At 45.0% G+C, this 24045-nt stretch overlaps 1 pseudogene; it reads right to left on the reverse strand.

Annotated features, from left to right (window-relative positions):
• Positions 1 to 24045, reverse strand: part of LOC145814150 (G-type lectin S-receptor-like serine/threonine-protein kinase LECRK3) — a 38846-nt pseudogene that overhangs the window by 13257 nt on the left and 1544 nt on the right.

Below are 24045 nucleotides of genomic sequence, written 5' to 3' on the forward strand. Positions count from 1 at the left end.
TTTTTGTATACTTAGGATTCATGCATGATTTCTAATGTAGTTTCTGTTTTTGGCTTGGAGTACTCGGTAAGCTTTATGCTTTAGCATCCTTGCATGCGTGTGAGTGAATGCCATGATAGCATGCTTACCATGAGGCTATGTGCTTATCTGATATATCTGCCTGAATGCCTGTAGGTGAAGGTTGGGTTATCTGAATTGGAATGAATCATCAAATGTTTCAAGCCTACCAGCGGGTAGCAAACCATTTTCAAAAACAAGCATGAAATGTTTTGTTCCAATTCAGGCGATCCAGTCTATACTTGTATGCTGTGAGCATCACATAGTAACCTAGGCTAATAACCGGAATAAGAACTCACAATGTTTTTCAAAAATTGATATCATGGTTAGTAGAGGCCGGTCTATGACCGGGCGAGCGGGGGTGCTCACGAAGTGACCTTCCCCAATCGTTCCCAAGTTCCCGAGCCGAGGCAACTTTGGTGATGACGGACACGTGGCCTTTTGGCACCGAGTCAGGGTTTCCTAAATTTCCCAAAATAAAATATTTAGGTGGCGACTCTGTATCTGGCAAAGCAGTCCATGTTTGGCACTACTTTTTCAAAAATCAGTTTCTCAAAATGATTTGCCGGATTTGGACTCTTTGGTTCAGATTAGGAACCGCGACATTCAAGAGTCCGAGCTGTAGTGACCCCAAATGAACAGAACGGGAGCTAACCCTCCCGGGGCGTTCGGGGGACGTCTACAGTTTCTGGCGACTCTGCTGGGGATTTAGAGAACTTGACTCGAACTCATGATATCTTTTTTTGACTACACTTGTGTGATTCTTTGCATTGCATTTGCATTGGTGCGCCTAGGACACCGTGTTTGCCATCTGCTATTCCTGAACGGTTTGCCGGAGGCTTGTCTTGTCAAGGCATGACCATAAGGCTGACCGGTTGTGGGCTCTGCCAGTATGGGAACACAAACCCCGATTTTACCGGGGCACCCTCTTTGACCATTCGACCTAGTGCATATTCGGATCCATAGTGACCATTCCAAACTAGGACAGGTTGCTTACCCGTTTATAGGTTGTTTGAAACCGCTGCGTGCGTAGTGAAACCCTAGCTCCTGACAAAATAGGACAGGGAAACCCTACCCCTTTATAGGGGTGTTTTGGCTCTCACTTATCTGTTATGTGCTTTAGAGTGCGTCTCTACAGGAATGCATGTATCAGTGTATGAGTTTGGGCGTCAGGCCTGCGGGCACCAGTTTGCGAGTTTGGGCATCAGGCCTGCGGGCATTACTATCAGTATTTAGGAGTCAGCTTTACCTGTGGGTATCAGACTCAGATTTTGAGGCCGAATTTTGGGCAGAATTCAGTAGAGGGCACACTCATTCAACTATGCTCGTATCTGTTCAGGTGAAATCAGGCTGAGGTGCTGTCTGTTTTCTCTTTTGCTAGGTAGTCTTGGAACTGTCGCTTCAGAAGGCTCCGATATCCCCCGAGGTTCATCGAACTTGTGCTGATAGACTTTGTCAGGTCAGAGATTCAGTTCAAGGGTAATCAGTGTTCTTTCGCTGAGTCAAGGTAAAGAAAAGCCGGTCAGGACTCATATGTTCATCTAATCCGTCAGTCGCCAGTCACATCACCTTTGTTCAGACTCAGCAGACCGTGATGGCACAAGGTTCGGAAGAGTTTGCGGCCGTGACAGCAGCGCTAAGTCAGGGAACTGCCATGCAGGCTGAGACCAGTATTGAAACGCAGCGCCCATCTGGGGCATCTGCCTCACATCCAGCTTTGGGACCCCAGCCGAACTTTGACCCAATTTCGCCAGTTGAAGACTTGCAGTGTCTGAATCCTCGAGAAGGGTCGACTCAAGCTCAGGTGCTCAGACCTCTGGTGCAGCCTAATGAGAAAACTCAACCCTTTCATGTTGATGAGTTCAATCCGACTGCAGTGAAAATTGCAAACCTTGAGAATCAATTCAAAAGGGCACAGGGCCTTAACTCCATTCCTGGCATTGAGGATGGGCACACCGAGGCTTCCATCCGGCTCCCAGACAGATTCAAAATGCCATATATCGACCGTTTCGACGGGTCTAGAGATCCAATGGTACATATCCGACTTTTCTTAGATGTCCTGAAGCCGATGGGTCTGACTAAGCCACAGAAACTCTCTTTGTATGGAAGAACCCTGTCGGGTGTGGCAGCCACTTGGTATACCAAATTGGAGGATACAGTGAAGCAAAACTGGGAAGAACTGGCCGAGGCCTTTGTCGATCAATATTCCTACAATACCCAAGTTGAAATGACCATCCAAGAGCTTGAAGCAACTCGCCAAAACCCAACAGAGCCTTTTGTGGAATTCATTGCAAGGTGGAGAGCAAAGGCAGCACAAATGACAGATCATCGCCCTTCTGAGAAGGATCAAGTGCAGATGATGGTCCGAAACCTCGAGCATGATATGTTGCAAAAGTTGATAGTTGCTCCACTATTCACTTTCAAAAGTTTGCATGAACTGGGGATTCAAGTCGAGAATGCGTTCAACAGTGGGATCATTCCCAGGACAAGGGAACTGACAAGGAAGGTGATTTCAAGGAGTACCAATGCTGGTAGTAGCGCTATTCCCAAACCCACCGAAATCAATACGGTCGCTACAGCCGACCCTTTTGCCAAATCGAGCCTACAAACAGCTGGCCCAGCCCGAACTCAGGGTAGAACTTTCGCCCCCCTCTATAGGAGCCTGACTAGCACACTAAAAGCCTTGATGGAAAAAGGGCATCTCAAACCCCTCGATCCTCAACCTCTTCCCAACCCACTCCCAACCAGACATAACCCCGCCAAGTACTGTGTGTACCATCAGCAGCGCGGTCATGGCACCGACCGTTGCTACCGCCTTCGTCATGAGATCCAAAATCTCATCGACAACCGGACGATAGCTCCACCTTCGGACCCCAATGACCAAACATCTCCTGCCTACCTCAATTACATCCACATACTGCCATCCACCTTTGACCCCAGCATATACATCACCCCGGCCCATCTACCCAAGCCTGAGGTGTTTATCCCAGAAAGCATGGACCTATGCATGATGGATGCACCTGAACCTCAACCATCTCAAACTCGTGAACCCACTATTTCTGAGTTGATGGGAATGATTAAAGATCTTCAAAAAAACCGTGACAGATCTGGCCTTCGGGACATTGGCTCCATCATCAACCACACCACATACCGGGAACTTCATGTCAAAAGGCTCCCTGATGTTGGGACGGGCTACATTTGAGGAAAGCCAATCCCTTGGCAAAGTGGAGGTGAGTGGAAGGAACAAGATAGGGGCGGACATGGATCCCAATGAACATCTTCTGTTGGCTGTTGAGGCTTTGAAAGTCAAAGGACTGAACAAAGAGCAAGTCCTCGCAGTTGTTGCAAAAGCTGTGGATGACACTTTCGCTACTCAAGTTGGGGGCAGTCTGAATCAAAGGGAACATCGGGAGAAGGGCCGTCATACCAGAGACGATCCTGTTACCTCTAATCCTCCACTCGGAAGAGATCGGCCAACCAGGCCAACATCTGCCAATCCCTTTGCTGGTGCGCCCAGCAAAAATCCACAAGCCTTGAAGTACCAACCCCGAGGTCGGAGGGTCTTCTATGCCCTCTATATGCCTTTGTCCAAGGCTTTCCAAATCCTTGTTGGACAAGGCCATCTCAAACCCCTTGAGCCTCGGCCTCTCCCGAACCCTCTTCCGGCTACACATGATGCTACCCAGTACTGCGCGTACCATCAACAAACTGGCCATACTACTGACGACTGCTTCCGTCTTCGCCATGAAGTACAGGATCTATTTGACAATGGAGTCATCCCCGCACCAGGTCCTGCAAAGTCTATCGGCACTTGATCAGTGAATTTGTAGGGGATAATGTGATGTGATTGGAGGGATGAACCACCTGCGGGCAGCGCTCAGTTTACTCCATATATGGTGGATGGCATGCACTGTTTTGAGCATTGGCGAATGCTGATTTCCAACTCGGGTATTGGGTCAGTCTTGTTGTTTTGTTTTGAGTCTGTCTTTTTGTTTTGAGTCAGTCTCTTTTTATTTTGGATCTGTCTTGTTGTATCGAGTCAGTCCTGTTGTACAGGAGTCGGGTGATTCCGGGGGGTGTTACCTCGGGCGTCACCATTTTGTTTTGCGTTTGTCTTTTCGTTTTGTTTTGAGTCTGTTCCTGCCAGGGAGCCAGTTGTACCAACAGATTTGAATGAAACAGCAGTAATTTTTGCACTTCTATGTTCGCTTCTGCCGTGTGCTAGTTGTGACGGAATCTGAATGAAATGGCAGTACATTCTACCTGCTCTCTTCTGCACCCCAAAATCATTGCATTTAACCTAAGTTTTTCAAAACTTTTTGAACACTGCGGTGAAAACGAAGAGGAAGGAATTCCTCAGGATTTGCAAAACTTTGATCATTTGAGAGAAAGAGAGGCGTGCTAAGCCCTTAATGAATGAAATCATGCTTGTTAGCGTGAGTACTGAGAAGGACCCTGGCTTGATCCAGACTGGTTTCACACTACCTTCAGCGCGAGCGATTTGTCGCTTTCTTAAAAACTTTCAAAAAACAAAATGTTTTGCGCGGTCTTGCGAAGACCTGTGTGGAATCGCTCTTGAGATTGTGTAGCCCAGGATCGCTCTCAGCCTCGAGACTCAACCCCTTCGCTTCCAAACCTTGAACTTGAAATCAGAAGGTTCGACAGTCAACTACGATGTGAGGCCTGTGTGGCTAGATTTGAAGCAGCCCTCGAACAAGAGGCACCAAAGTCAGGTCAAGAAGATCAGATCTCATCAGAAGAAGCTTACAAAGCAAAGCAGCAGCCATTCTCCTGGATTCAGATGACTCCAGGATCTCAAAACCATTTGGCATGGACTTGTTATACTTTTACCCTTTGAGAGTCTCGCTGGGCCGAAAACCCGGAAGGGCGACCCAGGCAAAAGTTAGAGCAAGAGAAAAATACAAAAAAGAAGAAAAGAAGCAAAAAATGCAAAAAGAAAAAAAGAGAACAAAAAAGAAAGATGCAAAGAAAAGAACGAAAAAATCAAAAAAGGAAAAAGAAATGAAAAGAATTGAAAAGAAAAGAAGAACAAAGCTCGCAAGGTCGAAAACCCGCAACGGGCGCCTTGGCAAAAGTTAGAGCCTAAAAAGGAGAGGTTAATACCCGAGTGTACCTTAACCCCGAACTACGTGAGGCTTGATTCCCATCTTTGGGATACGTAGGCAACTTCATTCTGAAGTCCAGCCGTAAAACACTTCAAACTCAATCATGCCCAGGTAATGGATCTGATAATCTTTGCCTTCTCTATATCTGAGAGTCTGGTTGCGTTCGTCGCTCTGAGGACTGACTACAATACACTACGGTGCCATTCAGACAAGGGGCAACTTTCCGTTGCCATTCAATGCACCGCGGTGTCATTCAAACAAGGGGCAATTTTCCGTTGCCATTCAATGCGCTGCGGTGCTATCCAAAGAAGGGGCAACTTTCCGTTGCCATTCAGAACGCCGCGGTGTCATTTCAAACAAGGGGCAACATTCCGTTGCCATGCAGTGTCCTTCAGACAAGGGGCAATTTTCCATTGCCATGGATCCGAGGTTGCGCATCTCAAGAGTAGGTCCCATGCTCGTTGAGCAGTGGTCGTTTGCGAAAATAGTTTTTGAGAATTTTTACTGAGGTTGACTAATCTTCTCGAAAAGTATTCCATTTTCAAAACTGGACCATTTCTTGGACCCAAAAAAGAAAACTCTCAGTGCTCACTGCCTAACTTGCATGATTTTAAATCAGAAAATTGAACAAGTATGTTAATCTAACTCTCATTTTGGTCAAAATTTTTTTTTAGGAGAAAACTAAAACTAAAAAATGGTCAAAATGATGAACTACGGGCACAGTTGAGTCAGGCTTCCTGTCTTTTCCCCATTGCCAACATACTTGCCAGAAATGCCACTCTACCCGCCAAAAAAAAAAGGGGGGGATAACCGAAGTTAACAACAAAGGGCTGAAAGCTCTCTCATCCTCCAAGCAGCGAGGTATCAAGCCGAGTGCGAAGCACGAATTGGAATGGATCGAGATGCTCCATTCCCTCATCCGGCGCATCGACAGATGTCACCGAAGGAAATAGCCGCGAGCTGATTATGTTGGGTGTGAGCCCGCAATTTGCTGTTTATCCATCAACCACCTAGGGGAGGGATGAAAAATGAGAGATTGAAGAATAGAGAGATGTACGATGAGAGAAAAAGTGAGAAAGGGGCTTTTTCAGAAAAAACAGAGCTTGAGGGCCGAGTGATGTGAGAACCACAAATAAGAAAGGGTGGGAAACACTACCCGGTGAAACAGGCTCCCTGTGCACATTTGAGTGTCGTGTCTTTTTGTTTTATCTCGATTCTTGTTTTGAGTCGTTTCGAGTGTTACCCGATGTGTCTAGGTTGTGTGCCTTTTATTTCCGTGTTGAGTTGTCTTGCTGTGTTCAGTCGTAGGCTCGATACCCAGTCGAGAGCTCATTTATCAATTTCAAAATAAAATCGTTTCGCGCTCCGAGTGCCGTGCCGTTCCCCACATCTGTGCAAAACAAGATTCGTCCTTTCATAAAACCGCAGGGTTAGACCTGAGTCATGTGGGAACAGTAAAACAAGGACCTATTTGAAGCTATATGGGTTCCGGACTACAAAGCAAAAAAAAGGAAATTTTGAGCATCTGAGTGTGTTTCACCTTCAGAAAATTCTGAGATCGCATTCCATATGTACCTCTTCAGGCCTTGCTGGTGCCCTGAAGAATGAGTGTGCCTCTACTCCAAGCTTAAGCATGCTTCAAGTCAGAACGGCAATTAAAGCAGCAGCAGCAGATGTTATCTCTCGCCAATATGAACAGGGTGTGCCCCTTGTTGAGCTGAGTGTGTTGCAAAGTCCTCTAAGAGGTAAATCAGAGGCACCAGAGTACATATTTGATACTCCTCTACTACATAGAATATGGATTTTCATATACACTATTGTTGCATGCGTGCCACACATCGTTATGATTCGTGCATAGAATATGCTTGCTTTTGATTCATGCATAGAATATGCTTGCTTTTGATTCATGCGTAGAATATGCTTGCTTTCGATTTCGCATAGAATATGCTTTCCTTGTTTCTTGCATAGAAAATGCTCATATCTTTTGCATAGAAAATGCACTCTTCCATACTTGCATAGAAAATGCACCTCATTCGCATAGAACATGCATTCACTCGCACTATCTTGTGCACTTACACTTTGTATCTCACTAGCACTGTCTTGTACATCTTGTGGTTGTATCTCACTCGCACTATTTTGTGCATTGCATTTCAATCGCGCTGTTTAGCGTATCGCACTGTTTAGTGCATTTCAATCGCGCTGTTTAGCGTATCGCACTGTTAGTGCATTTCAATCGCGCTGTTTAGCGTATCGCACTGTCTAGTGCATTTCAAAATCAATCGCGCCATTTTGGGCATCGCACTGTTTAGTGCATTTCAATCGCGCTGTTTAGCGTATCGCACTGTTAGTGCATTTCAATCGCGCTGTTTAGCGTATCGCACTGTCTAGTGCATTTCAAAATCAATCGCGCTGTTTAGCGTATCGCACTGTCTAGTGCATTTCAAAATCAATCGCGCCATTTTGGGCATCGCACTGTTTAGTGCATTTCAATCGCGCTGTTTAGCGTATCGCACTGTTAGTGCATTTCAATCGCGCTGTTTAGCTTATCGCACTGTGTAGTGCATTTCAAAATCAATCGCGCTGTTTAGCGTATCGCACTGTTTAGTGCATTTCAAAATCACTCGCGCTATTTTGCGCATCGCACTGTTTTGTGCAGTTTATCATTCGTGCTATTTTGCGCATTGCACTGTTTCATGTAGTTTACATTTCGCACATCAATCGCACTGTCCTGTGCATTTCAAATCACTCACACTTTCTTGCGCATTGCACTGTTTTGTGCACTTTACTTGCATTTTGCATGCATTCCATCGCGCTATCTTGCGCATCTCACCTGTACTTGTTAGTGCATTGTATCGCGCTATCTTGCGCACCTTATTGGTATCGCACTGTTTTGTGCATTCACCTTGCTCGTACTGTTTTGTACACCTTTTAGCATCGCACTATTTTGTGCATCTGTTTAGCACTGTTTTGTGCATTCACTCTGCATCGCGCTGTCTTGTGCACTCCCCGGTCTAGGAGACCTTAAATCCTCCGGTCTGCGGAGACCTTAAATCCTGCATCTTTATTCGCACTATCTTATGCACTCCTGGTCTAGGAGACCTTAAATCCTCTAAAGGTGTAATTCCTTCGGTGTTTGTCGTGCCCGAACGACTTCCGGTGGCCCGGTATAGCCACCTGCCTGTGTTTGCAGTGAGTTCCTAGGAGACCAACTGCGACGGTGGAAACTAGAGTTCGAATGGCTCATGCCTAGAACACAAAGGTTTTGGATTTCCGTGACTAAAGTCTGGTTTAAATACCCAGAGGCGTGTCCTCGGCTTGAAATCTGTATGGAAGCCCCATAGGTTGAGATAGCGTGTATGCACCTCAATTCTGGATACTGAACCAACCTAGTTTGTCACCCCGTTGGAGAATAGGGAAAGCTGCGACCATAGTCAGGGAGAAAAGTGGTACCTGCAGTTCAACCAAGAAGAAGCGAAAGATCCCCAGCAGCATGAGGTAAGTCATTGCCAATTGCCCCTGTAAGGTACCTTTACCTCTTAGCCATTATATTGCATTTTAGCCACTACATTACAGTGCATTGCATGAATCCTCAATTTTCAAACCGGCTTCGCGTAGCGTATAAGTCCAACTTTCAAAACCGGCTTCGCGTAGCGTATAAGTCCAACTTTCAAAACCGGCCTCACGTAGCGTATAAGTCCAATCTTCAAAATCTTCTTGCGTATCATTTTGCATTTTGCCCCCTGCCTGCGGGCATGCCTGCGGGCGCATCTCTGTTTATCCTGTATGTTTGTCTAAGTCTTCGGCCTTGTCAAAAATGGGTCGTCTCTGGGCTTTGACATTCACTCCCGTCACTTGTGACTTCCGAGTTCTGTCAAAGAGGGGCAACTGTAGACACCCCATTTTTGACCGACCTTAAGACTCAGACGTCACCAATTGAGCGCTTGGTGATGTTGCATGATGTGCTCGTTCAGAAGTTTCGGAGTTGCGGCCGTGAGCCCTGCCTCCGGACTCCCGAACCCTTTTCTGTGCCTTGTCTCGGTTTGCGAACCAGACTCGGTTTTCTCTGTTTCTTTTCCTGAGGGGAGGGAGAGGTCCTGTAGACCATCTCTCAATGTCCGTAGGCCATTTTTCCCATTTCGGAGTCCGGTTCCCGGTTTTCGGAGCCGTCAGGCCGTGTGCCTCGGTTCGGGACCGCTTAACCATCTCCTATTGCTCTGATTTTTGGCATACTTCTTATTTTCTCCCTTTTGAGGGACACTGGGGTCTGAGAAACCCACTTCGTGGCCGAACGCCACTTTCGGTGTTTAATGGGCAGTTTCCGGGGCCCCGAACTGCGTGTTTTGGCCCCCGAACATTCGTTTTGCATCGGTTTTCGTTCATTTTTGGCAGGTACCTCTGTTTTATCACCAGGAAGGTCACTGGAGGGTGGGAGGCTAGTAATTGTTGCAGCAACCAGTTATCTCTCCTCCGGAGCCTCCCGGCGCCCGTTTTTCCAACTTCCGGGCTAATGTTGAATACCTTGGAGCTAGTGTTGCCAACTTTCAACCACATAACTGTGATCTACACACCTTGGAGGACCCAAAAAAGTCATGGCTGGCCATTAATTGTTATTTCCATTTTTGCCCCTCCTCTTCCGGGCCAATGTTGAACACCTTGGGCCCACTTTCTTGAACTTTGAACCACATATCTGTGATGTACACACTTGGGAGGACCCTAAAAGTTTATGGCCGGCCATTAATTTTTCTTTCCATTTTTGCCCCTCCTCTTCAAATGCAATGTTGAACACCCTGGAGTCACTGTTGCCAACCCCAAACCACATATATGTGATCTACACACATGAGAGGACACCAAAGGTTGGTGGGAGGCTAGTAATTTTGCCAAAAAGCCAACTTCTTTTTGGTCAAAAGTGTTTCAGCATGAATCCGGGAAGGAGAAAAAGCTGCGCGGCTTCACCGAAACGGGCGTAACTCTTTGCACAAGAGGAATTAAGATATGAGGCCACCACCATTGGAAAGATTACTTCCGGTGCTTCATTTTGCACTCAAGAATCTCCCAAGTCCAAGTCCGGGGGGAAGAGATGTGGTTGGTTGAAGTCCGCTTGGACTAAATCTGCGCGGCTTCACGGAAAAGGGCATAACTTTTTCTACAGGAGGAATTTTAATGCAAGGTTTGCGCCATTGGAAAGCTAACTTCTGGGGCTTCATCCTAGGGGGTGACCGGCCATTTTTTCTGGCCGGCCGGCTATGTTAAGTGGCTGGCCGGCCATCTGCAGAAAAAGTAACTGGCCGGCCTGCTTCTTCAGGTTGAGTGCATTCCAGCTGTGCCTTGGTTTTCCCCCAAAAAATATCTACATCCGGGGCCCCTTTTGAAAGAAGAAAGAGGCTCATTTTTCACTAGACTTTTGAAGAGGCTCTTCTCTCTCTCTCTTAAATTTTGTTGACCTCCCAACTCAAGAAAGGGGTTACAAGGCTTTCTTGGAGGAGATACATACATAGCACCCCATTTCCTTCAAGTTTTGGGTTCCATTTCTTCATCATCTTCAAGCTCTACCACCACCCTTCCATTCCAGCAGCAAGGGGAAGAATTCCAGCAGCTTAGAGTCACCAAATCTGGTCCAAGAAGCAACAAAAGTGTTGGTCTTCAAAGGTAAGTCCAATTTCCCTCTTTTCTAGCTCATTCTTGCACCATCTCTAAGCCATCCATGCTTTTTGTTTCAAGCTCCGGCCCTAACTAAAAAGGTCCCTCTTTTGAGCTCATTGTCACTTTTCATTAAGGGCTCAACCCTGTTTGAGCCCTCCATATGCTACTTGCTTCAATACCCTTTGTAAATACCGTTTTCTTGCATGTTTAGTTAGCCTACCATGCTTTTGTTTTCGGCCATTTTACAGGCCTAGAGATAGTCTTATTTTGACCTATACTTCATGTTTTATTAAGGGTCTTTGGCTATTTGGTGATTATTTTTGCATACCTCATGTTATAGCCACTTTTGAGCCTAATTTTGCATTGCATTTCTAGCATGTTTGTATTCTGTTTTGGCTGTTTTACAGTTCTGGAAATATGCTTATTTTTGGTCCCTCTTCAATGTTGTAGAAGGTAATTTTTCAGTTTGAGCATTGCATATACCACTTGCCTCTTTGGCTACCTTTTGGTTCGTTTTCTTGCATGTTTAGTTAGCCTACCATGCTTTTGTTTTCGGCCATTTTACAGGCCTAGAGATAGTCTTATTTTGATCTATACTTCATGTTTCATTAACACTTTTTTTCTGTTTGGTGATTATTTTGTATACTTCATGTTATAGCACCTTTTGAGCTTTGTTTTGCATCACATTTTTAGCATATTTGTATACTGATTTTGAGGCTGCCATATACTGTAAATATTCATATTTTTGGTCCATATTCAGTTTTGTAGAAGGAAATTTTTCAGTTTGGGTTTTGTTTATATCACTTGCTTCATTACCCCTTGAAAATACCGTATTCTTGCATGCCATTTTTGCCATATCTATACTTACTGTTTGGCCATGCTATAAACTGGAAAAGTGTTTATTTTGGGACTGTCTAGCTTCTGTCTTTGCATTGCATGTCCATATTGTGCATGTTTGGCCTAGCTATAGGCCATTTCGGGTGCCTAAATTCATATTTCGGGACAATTTCATGCATTTGGTGTCATTTCGCTTCATTTCGGGACTGTTTTCCGCCATATTTTGTTGCTGAAATTCTGTTAGAATGATTGCCATCCATTTCATGTCATTACATCGCATTCTGCCATCGCCTCGGTTTGCGTGCCCGTGTGCACGCATTTCGAGGCACCTCATTTTTCTGCCATTGGCATCTTATGTGAGTGCGGCTGAGGCTCTCTCATGTTAGTATAAGTCCATACTTCATTTTCCATGTCATTTGCATTGCGTATGCATTGCCTCGGTTTGCGTGCCCGTGTGCACGCATTTCGAGGCACTTCATTTTCTGCCATCGGCATCTTATGTGAGTGCGGCTGAGGCTCTCTCATGTTAGTATAAGTCCATACTTCATTTTCCATGTCATTTGCATTGCGTATGCATTGCCTCGGTTTGTGTGCCCGTGTGCACGCATTTCGAGGCACCTCATTTTCTGCCATCGGCATCTCATATGAGTGCGGCTGAGGCTCTCTCATGTTAGTATAAGTCCATTTGTCATTTTTCATGTCATTTGCATTGCGTATGCACCGCCTTGGTTTGCGTGCCCGTGTGCACGCATTTCGAGGCACCTCATTTTCTGTCATCGGCATCTCATGTGAGTGCGGCTGAGGCTCTCTCATGTTAGTATAAGTCCATTTGTCATTTTCCATGTCATTTGCATTGCGTATGCATTGCCTCGGTTTGCGTGCCCGTGTGCACGCATTTCGAGGCACCTCATTTTCTGCCATCGGCATCTCATGTGAGTGCGGCTGAGGCTCTCTCATGTTGGTATAGGCCCATCTGTCATTTCCATGTCATTTCAATAACATTTTATCATCGCCTCGGTTTGCGTGCCCGCGTGCACGCATTTCGAGGTACATATCATCGCCTCGGTTTGCGTGCCCCGTGCACGTATTTCGAGACACATATCATCGCCTCGGTTTGCATGCCCGCGTGCACGCATTTCGAGACACATATCATCACCTCGGTTTGCGTGCCCGCGTGCATGCATTTCGAGACACATATCATTTTCTCGGTTTGCGTGCCCGTGTGCACGCACTCCGAGGTATTTCATTTTCATTGCATTCTGCCATTTTCTCGATTTGCGTGCCCGTGTGCACGCATTTCGAGGCATATCATTTTTATAGCATTATGCGTACTAGGTTGTATCTTAGATTGCATTCTGCCATTTTCTCGATTTGCGTGCCTGCATGCACGTATTTCGAGGCATATCATTCCATAGCATTGAGTATGTTAGGATTGCATCTTAGTTGCATTTCATGCACATCATGCATATTGCATCGTGTTCGGAATAAGAGTTAGCCCGGGCACGGGAAACGAGGTACATTTTGTACTCCGAGTGACGGAATGTGTCTCAATTCCCCCAGTCACCGACACTTCGGATTATCCATGATGGAGTTAGGTTTTAGCTGTAGTTTCATGTGCATTCATCCTATATTGAGTTGTGCATTTCGACTCCTCGGCCATCATGCCTCGGTATGCGTGATTGGTGGCACGAGGATCGAGACATGCATATATCTGTGAAAATACATTGCCATGCCCCTTTCCTGCTCTCTGTTGCAGCAAAACGAAGAATCAGCAACCTTTTGGGACTTGGCACGCATTTCAAGAACAGGTGTAAACAGAGGCTAATTGGGGCATTCCGGTGGATTTCCGCGCAAGACAATCCGGACATGCATCATCCATCAGAAGCGAAGCAGTCCCTGGCTTGCATGCCAGTTTTACAGCTTTCCTAGATTAATTTGTAAATTAATTAGGAATTTGTACATATTCGGACTGTAATATTTGGACTGTAATATTCTTTTATTTGGGACTGTATACTTATTCGGACCCTCTGTGTGAGGGCACAACTGTAATAAGTGTGCGTGTGTGTGTTGTATGTCTTCCAACCCCACGTCTTTCTCCCTTTTATTTATCCGCTTTTGATGGTTAGATTAGGGCATGTTTAAATTAGCATACAGTATGACAGCATGTTTGCATCATTCATCTGTATTGCATGCACCGGGCTCGGCGCATCATACTAACTGCATTGTATTTTCGATTTAAAAGATGAATACATGTTAGCTGTAGCATTCCATATGCCATCTTAGAATAGCCGAGCCTGCTATAATTGCATTTTGCATGTGTTGCATTAGACATTTTTGTATACTTAGGATTCATGCATGATTTCTAATGTAGTTTCTGTTTTTGGCTTGGAGTACTCGGTAAGCTTTATGCTTTAGCATCCTTGCATGCGTGTGAGTGAATGCCATGATAGCATGCTTACCATGAGGCTATGTGCTTATCTGATATATCTGCCTGAATGCCTGTAGGTGAAGGTTGGGTTATCTGAATTGGAATGAATCATCAAATGTTTCAAGCCTACCTGCGGGTAGCAAACCATTTTCAAAAACAAGCATGAAATGTTTTGTTCCAATTCAGGCGATCCAGTCTATACTTGTATGCTGTGAGCATCACATAGTAACCTAGGCTAATAACCGGAATAAGAACTCACAATGTTTTTCAAAAATTGATATCATGGTTAGTAGAGGCCGGTCTATGACCGGGCGAGCTGGGGTGCTCACGAAGTGACCTTCCCCAATCGTACCCAAGTTCCCGAGCCGAGGCAACTTTGGTGATGACGGACACGTGGCCTTTTGGCACCGAGTCAGGGTTTCCTAAATTTCCCAAAATAAAATATTTAGGTGGCGACTCTGTATCTGGCAAAGCAGTCCATGTTTGGCACTACTTTTTCAAAAATCAGTTTCTCAAAATGATTTGCCGGATTTGGACTCTTTGGTTCAGATTAGGAACCGCGACATTCAAGAGTCCGAGCTGTAGTGACCCCAAATGAACAGAATGGGAGCTAACCCTCCCGGGGCGTTCGGGGGACGTCTACAGTGATTGGGGGGATGAACCACCTGCGGGCAGCGCTCAGTTTACTCCAGATATGGTGGATGGCATGCACTGTTTTAAGCATTTGTGAATGCTAGCTTTTGTGCTTTCTGACTTGGGTATTGGGTCAGTCTTGTTGTTTTGTTTTGAGTCTGTCTTTTTGTTTTGAGTCAGTCTTTTTTGTTGTTGTTTTGGGTCTGTCTTGTTGTATCGAGTCAGTCCTGTTGTATAGGAGTCGGGTGATTCCAGGGGGTGTTGCCTCGGGCGTCACCATTTTGTTTTGTGTTTGTCTTTTCGTTTTGTTTTGAGTCTGTTTCTGTCAGGGAGCCAGTTGTGCCAACAGATTTTGAATGAAACAGCAGTGATTTTCACGCTCTCGCATTCGCTTCTGCCATGTGCTAGTTGTGACGGAATCTAAATGAAATGACAGTGCATTCCACCTGCTCTCTTGTGCCCCAGAATCATTGCATCGACCTAAGTTTTCCAAAACTTTTTGAACGCTGCAGTGAAAACGAAGAGGAAGGAATTCCTCGGGATTTGCAAAACTTTGATCAATTGAGAGAAAGAGAGGCATGCTAAGCCCTTAATGAATGAAATCATGCTTGTTAGCGTGAGTACTGAGAAGGACCCTGGCTTGATCCAGACTGGTTTCACACTATCTTCAGCACGAGTGATTTGTCACTTTCTTAAAAACTTTCAAAAACAAAATATTTTGCGCGTTCCCGCGAAGACCTGTGTGGAATCGCTCTTGAGATTGTGTAGCGTAGGATCACTCTCAGCCTCGAGACTTGAGTCCTTGCTTTCAAACCTTGGGCCCATTCAGAACGTTCAACGATCAACTACAATGTGAGGCCTGTGTGGCTAGATTTGAAGCAGCCCTCGAGCAAGAGGCACCAAAGTCAGGTCAAGAAGATCAGATCTCATCAGAAGAAGCTTACAAAGCAAAACATCAGCCATTCTCCTGGATTCAGATGACTTCAGGATCTCAAAACCATTTGACATGGACAAAGCTACACTTTTACCCTTGAGAGTCTCGCTGGGCCGAAAACCCGGAAGGGCGACCCAGGCAAAAGTTAGAGCAAGAAAAAAAAAAAAGCAAAAAGTACAAAAAGAACAAAAAAGAAGAAAAATGCAAAGAAAAGAACAAAAAAAGAAAATGCAAAGAAAAGAAATGAAAAGAATTGAAAAGAAAAGAAGAACAAAGCTTGCAAGGTCGAAAACCCGCAACGGGTGCCTTGGCAAAAGTTAGGGCCTAAAAAGGAGAGGTTAATACCCGAGTGTACCGTAACCCTGAACTACGTGAGGCTTGATTCCCATCTTTGGGATACGTAGGCAACTTCATTCTGAAGTCCAGCCGTAAAACAATTCGATTATGTCCATGCGATGGTTCTGGTCATCTTTGTCTTTTCTGTATCCGGGAGTTCGGTTGCAATCATCGCTCTGAGGGCTGATTACAATACACTACGGTGCCATTCAGACAAGGGGCAACTTTCCGTTGCCATTCAATGCACCGCGGTGTCATTCAAACAAAGGGCAACTTTCCGTTGCCATTCAATGCGCTGCGGTGCCATCCAAACAAGGGGGCAACTTTCCGTTGCCATTCAATGATCTGCGGTGCCATCCAAACAAGGGGGCAACTTTCCGTTGCCATTCAATGCGCCGTGGCGCCGTTCAAACAAGGGGCAACTTTTCGTTGCCATTCAATGCGCCGCGGTGCCGTTCAAACAAGGGGCAACTTTCCGTTGCCATGCAGTTCCCCTCAAGCAAGGGGCAATCTTCCTTCGAATCCGAAGTTGTGCATCTCAAGAGTAGGTTCCGTGCTCATTGAGCAGTGGTCGTTTGCAAAAATAGTTTTTGAGAATTTTTACTAAGGTTGACTAACCTTTTCGAAAAGTATTCAATTTTCAAAACTGGACCATTTCTTGGACCCAAAAGAGGAAAATTTTCAGTGCTCACAGCCTAACTTGCATGATTTTAAATCAGAAAATTGAACAAGCATGTTAATCTAACTCTCATTTTGGTCAAAATTTTTTAGGAGAAAACTAAAACAAAAAATGGCCAAAATGATGAACTAGGGGCACAGTTGAGTCAGGCTTCCTGTCTTTCCCATTGTCAACATACTTGCCAAGAAGGGCACTCTACTTGCCAGAAAAGGGCACAACAAAGGGCAGAAAGCTCTTACATCCTCCGAGCAATGAGGTATCAAGCAAAGTACGAAGCACGAACTAGAATGGGGCAAGATATTCCACTCCATCATCTGGACAGATCTTATCACATCCAAACTCCCCAACAAAGCATCATCAACTGATGTTAGCTGCAGATTTGCTACACACCCAGTTGTAGCGCAACCTTTCCGTGGGAAGAATTCACTAACTGTGAGCGAAAGAAAGAGAATCTAGCAGAATGCTAGGGACACGAGCCCACAATTTGCTGTTTATCCATCAACCACCCAGGGGAGGGATGAAAAATGAGAGATTGAAGAATAGAGAGATGTGCGATGAGAGGAAAAGTGAGAAGAGGGCTTTTTTAGAAAAACAGAGCTTGAGGGCCGAATGATGTGAGAACCACAAATAAAAGAGGGTGGGAAACATTACCCGGTGAAACAGGCTCCCCTGTGCACGTCTGAGTGTCGTGTCTTTTTGTTTTATCTCGATTCTTGTTTTGAGTCGTTTCGAGTGTTACTCGATGTGTCTAGGTTGTGTGCCTTTTATTTCCTTGTTGAGTCGTTTTGCTGTGTTCAGTCATAGGCTCAATACTTGGTCGAAAGCTCATCTCTGAATTTCAAAAATAAAATCGTTTCGTGCTCCGAGTGCTATGCCATTCTCCACATTTGTACAAAACAAAATTTGTTCTTTCGTAAAATCGCAGGATTCAACCCAGGCCATGTGAGAACAGTAGAACCAGGACCTATCTGAAGCTATATATGGTTCCGGACTGCAAAGCAAAAGCAAAAGAGGAAAATGTCGGGTATCTGAGTGTGTTTCAACTTCAGTAAGTTCCAGGACTACATTCCGTATGTACCTCTTCAGGCCTTGTCAATGCTCTGAAGTATGAGTGTGCCTCTACTCCCAAACTCAAGCCTACTTCAATGCCAGAATGGTAATCGAAGTGCTCCCTCAGAAAACCAGCCCCTGCCAGATGCATCTTGGCTGTGTTTGCAATGAGTTCCTAGGAGACCAACTGCGACGGTGGAAACTAGAGTTCGGACGGCTATTGCCTAGAACGCAAAGGTTCGGAATTTCCGAGACTAAAGTCTGGTTTAAATACCCAGGGGTCTATCCTCGGCTTGAAATCTGTATGGCAGCCCCATAGATTGAGATAGCATGTGAATGCGCCTCGATTCTGGATACTGAATCAACCTAGTCTGTCACCCCGTTGGAGAATAGGGAAAGTTGTGAACATAGCCAGGAAGGAAAGGTAGTAACTGCGGTTTGGAAATACAAATCAAGAAAGTGCAAGAGGAACCCACTCTTTTCAGCTCAAAATGTTTCTGCGGAATTTTCAACTCATGTCTTCGATGTGTAGCTCATCGTCAGTCGGCATCCACGAGGTGTATCCTTTTTGGAATGTATCGTGACCCCTCCGAGAGGTAAATCGGAGGTTGCGTTTGGAATTTGGTCTACTTAAGGCTTGTATTCCCTTATTCAGTATTTTTGTTTCAAACGGGTGTTGTCACGCGCGTTCCACTGGCATTGTTATGCTCATTCGTTGCATTATTATGCACATCTATCTGGCATTGTTATGCTCATTCGTTGCATTATTATGCACATCTATCTAGCATTGTTATGCTCATTCGTTGCATTGTTATGCACATTTATCTAGCATTGTTATGCTCATTGCTTGCATTGTTATGCACATCTATCTAGCATTGTTATGCTCATTACTTGCATTGTTATGTACACTTCACCTGCATCGTTATGCACATTTTCACTTGCAATTGTCGTCTTTTCTCCTCTCTCATGCGGCGCGTTAGGACATCTTCAGTTTCGAACATTCGAACGAGTTCCGGTGTTCATTCATACCTTTTCTCTCTTGCATGTGATATGCTGAGAGGCTTTCTCTTGCGTGTGATACGCTGAGAAATTTACCTTTTCTCTCTTGTATGTGATATGCTGAGAGGTTTTCTCTTGCGTGTGATACGCTAAGAAATTTATCTTTCCTCCCTTGCATGTGATATGCTGAGAGGTTTTCTCTTGCGTGTGATACGCTGAGAGGTTTCCCTTTTCTCTCTTGCATGTGATATGCTGAGAGGTTTTCTCTTGCGTGTGATACGCTGAGAAATTTATCTTTCCTCCCTTGTATGTGATATGCTGAGAGGTTTTCTCTTGCGTGTAATACGCTGAGAAGTTTCCCTTTTCTCTCTTGCATGTGATATGCTGAGAGGTTTTCTCTTGCGTGTGATACGCTGAGAAATTTATCTTTCCTCCCTTGCATGTGATATGCTGAGAGGTTTTCTCTTGCGTGTGATACGCTAAGAAGTTTCCCTTTTCTCTCTTACATGTGATATGCTGAGAGGTTTTCTCTTGCGTGTGATACGCTGAGAAATTTATCTTTCCTCCCTTGCATGTGATATGCTGAGAGGTTTTCTCTTGCGTGTGATACGCTGAGAAATTTATCTTTCCTCCCTTGCATGTGATATGCTGAGAGGTTTTCTCTTGCGTGTGATATGTTGAGAAGTTTACCTTTCCTCTCTTGCGTGTGATACGCTGAGAGGTTTACCTTCTTCCTCTCCTATGTGTGATACGCAGAGAGATGTTGTGTGTAAGACTCCGGGTTTTCTCAATAGTCAATTTTAGCCTTCTCCGTGTGAGACGTAGTGAGAATTGCACGATTTTCTTACATCCTTCTGCATGAAATGTAGTTAGATTTGTATTCACTTGCTTAAAACTGTTGCATTGTATGCTTCATTACAGCTTTCTTTACATGATCATAAGTTATGTTCAGCTTCTTGCGTTGGCTTTGCATTTTGCCCCCTTGCCTGCGGGTTCGCCTGCGGGCACATCTCTGTTTATCTTGTACGTTTGTCTAAGTCTTCGGCCTTGTCAAAAATGGGTCGTCTCTGGGCTTTGACATTCACTCCCGTCACTTGTGACTTCCGAGTTCTGTCAAAGAGGGGCACCTGTAGACACCCCATTTTTGACCGACCTTAAGACTCAGACGTCACCAATTGAGCGCTTGGTGATGTTGCATATCGCGCTCGTTCAGAAGTCTCAGAGTCGCGGCCATGAGCCCTGCCTCCGGATTTCCGAACCCTCTTCTGTGCCTTGCCTCAGTTTGCGAACCAGACTCAGTTTTCTCTGTTTCTTTTCCTGAGGGAAGGGAGAGGTCCTGTAGACCATCTCTCAGTGGCCGTGGGCTACATTTTGTGGCTATAGGCCATTTTTCCCATTTCGGAGCCCGGTTCCCGGTTTTCGGAGCTGTCAGGCCGTGTGCCTCGGTTCGGGACCGCTCAACCATCTCCATTCACACTGATTTTTGGCATACATCTTATTTTCTCCCTTTCAAGGGACACTAGGGTCTGAGAAACCCACTTCGTAGCCGAACGCCACTTTCGGTGCTTAGCAGCCCATTTTCGGGACCCCGAGCTGTGTGTTTTGGCCCCCGAGCATTCGTTTTGCATCGGTTTTCGTTCATTTTTGGCAGGTACCTCTGTTTTATCACCAAGAAGGTCACAGGAGGGTGGAAGGCCAGCAATTATCTTGGCAACCAGTTATATTCCAGTTTCGCCCTCCGGCACCCGTTTTTCTCACTTCCGAGCCAATGTTGAACACCTTGGGGCCCCTTTCTTCAACCCCAAACCACATATTTGTGTTGTACACACATGGGAGGATCCTAATATCATATGGCCGGCCAGAAATTCCATTTGACCCTTTTGAACCCCTCTTGAAAATGGCCTATTCTCTCTCCTGTTTTACAGTTTGTAATTTTGAACCACAGGGTTGTGATGAGGAGGCATGGGAGGACACCAATATGTGGTGGCTGGCCACTAACACAACTTGGCCCTTTTGACCCTTGGCCGGCCGGCTAGGGGAGGTGGCCGGCCGGCCACCTGCAGCAAAAATGTCAGGCCGGCCTGCTTCTTCAGGTTGAGTGCATTCCAGCTGTGCCTTGGTTTTCCCCCAAAAATATCTACATCTGGGGGACCCTTTTGGAGGGAAAAGAAGCCTCATTGTCCTCCACTTTTGCCTAGACTCTTCTCTCCCTCTCTTGCCTATATAGTTGGCCTCCCAACTCAAGAAAAAGGGTTACAAGAATTTCTTTGAGAATATAGATACATATCTCTCCATTTCCTTCAAGTTTTGGCTCCATTTTTTCATCATCATCAAGCTCTACCACCACCCCTCCATTCTAGCAGCAAGGGGAGGAATTCCAGCAGCTTAGAGTCATCAAAGTTGGTCCAAGAAGCAACAAAAGCATTGGTCTTCAAGGGGAAGTCCACTTTCCCTCTTTTCTAGCTCATTTTTGCACCATTCCTCTAGCAATTTTCCCTACTGTTTTGAGCTCCGGCCCTAACTGAAAGTGGCCTTATTTTGAGCTCTTTTTCACTTTTTCTTAAGGGCTCAACACTGTTTGAGGCCCCCATATTGCACTTGCTTCAATATCTCCTTGTATGTCAATATTCTTGCATGCTTCACTAGCCTATCATTTTTCTATTTTTGGGCCATTATCAGAACTGAAAGTGGCCTTATTTTGACCTTCTTAACATGTTTTATTAAGGGTCTTTGCTCGTTTGGTGAATTCTTTGTATACCTCATGTTATAGCCACTTTTGAGCCTCATTTTGCATTGCATTTCTAGCATGTTTGTGTACTGATTTTGGGATTGCCATAAACTGTAAATGTGCATATTTTTGGTCCCTCTTAAATGTTGTAAAAGGGCATTTTTCAGTTTGGGCTTTGCATATACCACTTGCTTCTTTGGCCACCTTTTGGCCCATTTTCTTGCATAAGAGCTTAGCCATATCTATGTTTGTTTTTAGGATTTTTAAAGTTCTGTAAAGTGGCTTATTTTGGGCCCCTCTTCAATGTTGTTGAAGGGCCCTAACCTGTTTGGGGTCAGCAGCTGTGAATTGCTTCATAACCTCATATTTAGGGCCATTTTTGCATACTAGTTTTGCCCTATTTATGTTTGCTGTTTGGCCATGCTTTGAACTGGAAAAATGCTTATTTTTGGGTTTCCTTGCTACTTTCTCTTCATTGCATGTCCATATTGTGCATATTTGGTATAGCTATAGGCCATTTCGGGTGCCAAAGTCCATGTTTCGGGACTATTCCATGCATCGAGTGTGTTTTCGCCTTATTTCGGGGCTGTTTTCCCCAAATTTCAGTGCTGAAATTCCATTAGCATGTTTGCATATCATTTTCCATGCTATTGCATTGCATATGCCATTGCCTCAGTTTGCGTGCCCGTGTGCACGCATTTCGAGGCACTTCATTTTCATCCATCGGCCTCTTATATGAGTGTGGCTGAGGCTCTCTCATGTTAGTATAAGTCCATGTTGCATTCTATATGCCATTGCCTCGATTTGCGTGCCTGTGTGCACGCATTTCGAGGCACTTCATTTTCATCCATCGGCCTCTTATGTGAGTGTGGCTGAGGCTCTCTCATGTTAGTATAAGTCCATGTTGCATTCTATATGCCATTTTAGCCATATTGCATTGCATATGCCATTGCCTCGGTTTGCGTGCCTGTGTGCACGCGTTTCGTGGCACTTCATTTTCATCCATCGGCCTCTTATGTGAGTGTGGCTGAGGCTCTCTCATGTTAGTATAAGTCCATGTTGCATTCTATATGCCATTTTAGCCATATTGCATTGCATATGCCATTGCCCCGGTTTGCGTGCCCGTGTGCACGCATTTTGAGGCACTTCATTTTCATCCATCGGCCTCTTATGTGAGTGTGGCTGAGGCTCTCTCATGTTAGTGTAAGCCCATATCATATTTCCATGTCATTTGCATCGCAATCTGTCACTTTCTCGGTTTGCGTGCCCGTGTGCACGCATTTCGAGACATCTCATTTTCATGGCATTGTGCATACTAGGCTGTATCTTAGTTGCATTCATGCATATCATGCATATTGCATCGTGTTCTGGATAGGAGTTAGCCCGGGCACGAAAAACGAGGTGTGTTTCGTACTCCGAGTGACGGAACGTGTCTCAATTCCCACTCACCGACACTCCGGATTACCCATGATGGAGTTAGGTTCTTGTTGTGTTTACACGTGCATTCATTCTATATTAAGTTGCACATTTCGACTCCTCTGCCATCATGCATCGATATGCGTGATTGGTGGCACGAGGATCGAGGCATGCATATATCTGTGAAAATACATTGCTATGCCCTTTTCCTGCTCTCTGTTGCAGCAAATGAAGAATCAGCAACTTTTCGGAGTTTGGCGCGCTTTCCAAGAAAAATCACAAAACAGAGGCTAATCGGGGCATCCTAGTGGATTTCCGCGCAAGGCAGCCCAGACATGCATCATTCATCAGAAGTAAGGCAATCCCTGGCTTGCACGCCAGTTTTACAGCTTTCTTAGTTAATTTGATTAATTAATTAGGAATTTGTATGTTATTTGGACTGTATTATTTGGACTGTAATATTCTTTTATTCGAGACTGTATATTTATTCGGACCCTCCGAGCGAGGGCATAATTGTAATAAGTGTGCGTGCGTGTGATGTATGTCTTCCAACGCCACGTCTTTCTTCCCTTTTATTTATCCGCTTTTGATAGTTAGATTAAGGCATATTTCAATTAGCTTACAGTATGATAGCATGTTTGCATTCATTCATCTGTTTTGCATGCACCGGACTCGGCGCATCATACTAACTGCATTGTACTTTCAGTTCCAAATTGAATACATGTTAGCTGTTGCATCTCATATGCCATGTTTAGAATAGCCGAGCGTGCTATAGTTGCATTTTGCATGTGTTGCATTAGGCATTTCTGTACACTTAGGATTCATGCATAGATTTCTAATGAGATTTTGTTTTGGCTCGGAGTACTCGGTGAGTTTTATGCTTTAGCATCCTTGCATGCGTGTAAGTGACTGCCATGAATAGCATGCTTACCATGAGGCTAAATGCTTATGTGATATATCTGCCTGAATGCCTGTGGGTGAAGGTTGGGTAATTTGGATTGGGACAATTCATCAAATGTTTGTTTTAAGCCCACTAGATAGTGGCAAAACCATCTTTTCTAAGCCCACCTGCGGGTGGCAAAATCTGCATTTTAAGCCTACTTGCGAGTAGCAAACCATCTTTCAAATAAACATGCATGAATTGTTTTGTTCCAATTCGGGCGACCCAGTCTATACTTATAT

The sequence above is a fragment of the Camellia sinensis genome, unplaced genomic scaffold (genome assembly GCF_055761805.1).
Source record: "Camellia sinensis isolate YWXY unplaced genomic scaffold, ASM5576180v1 Unanchor1, whole genome shotgun sequence".
Lineage (NCBI taxonomy): Eukaryota > Viridiplantae > Streptophyta > Magnoliopsida > Ericales > Theaceae > Camellia > Camellia sinensis.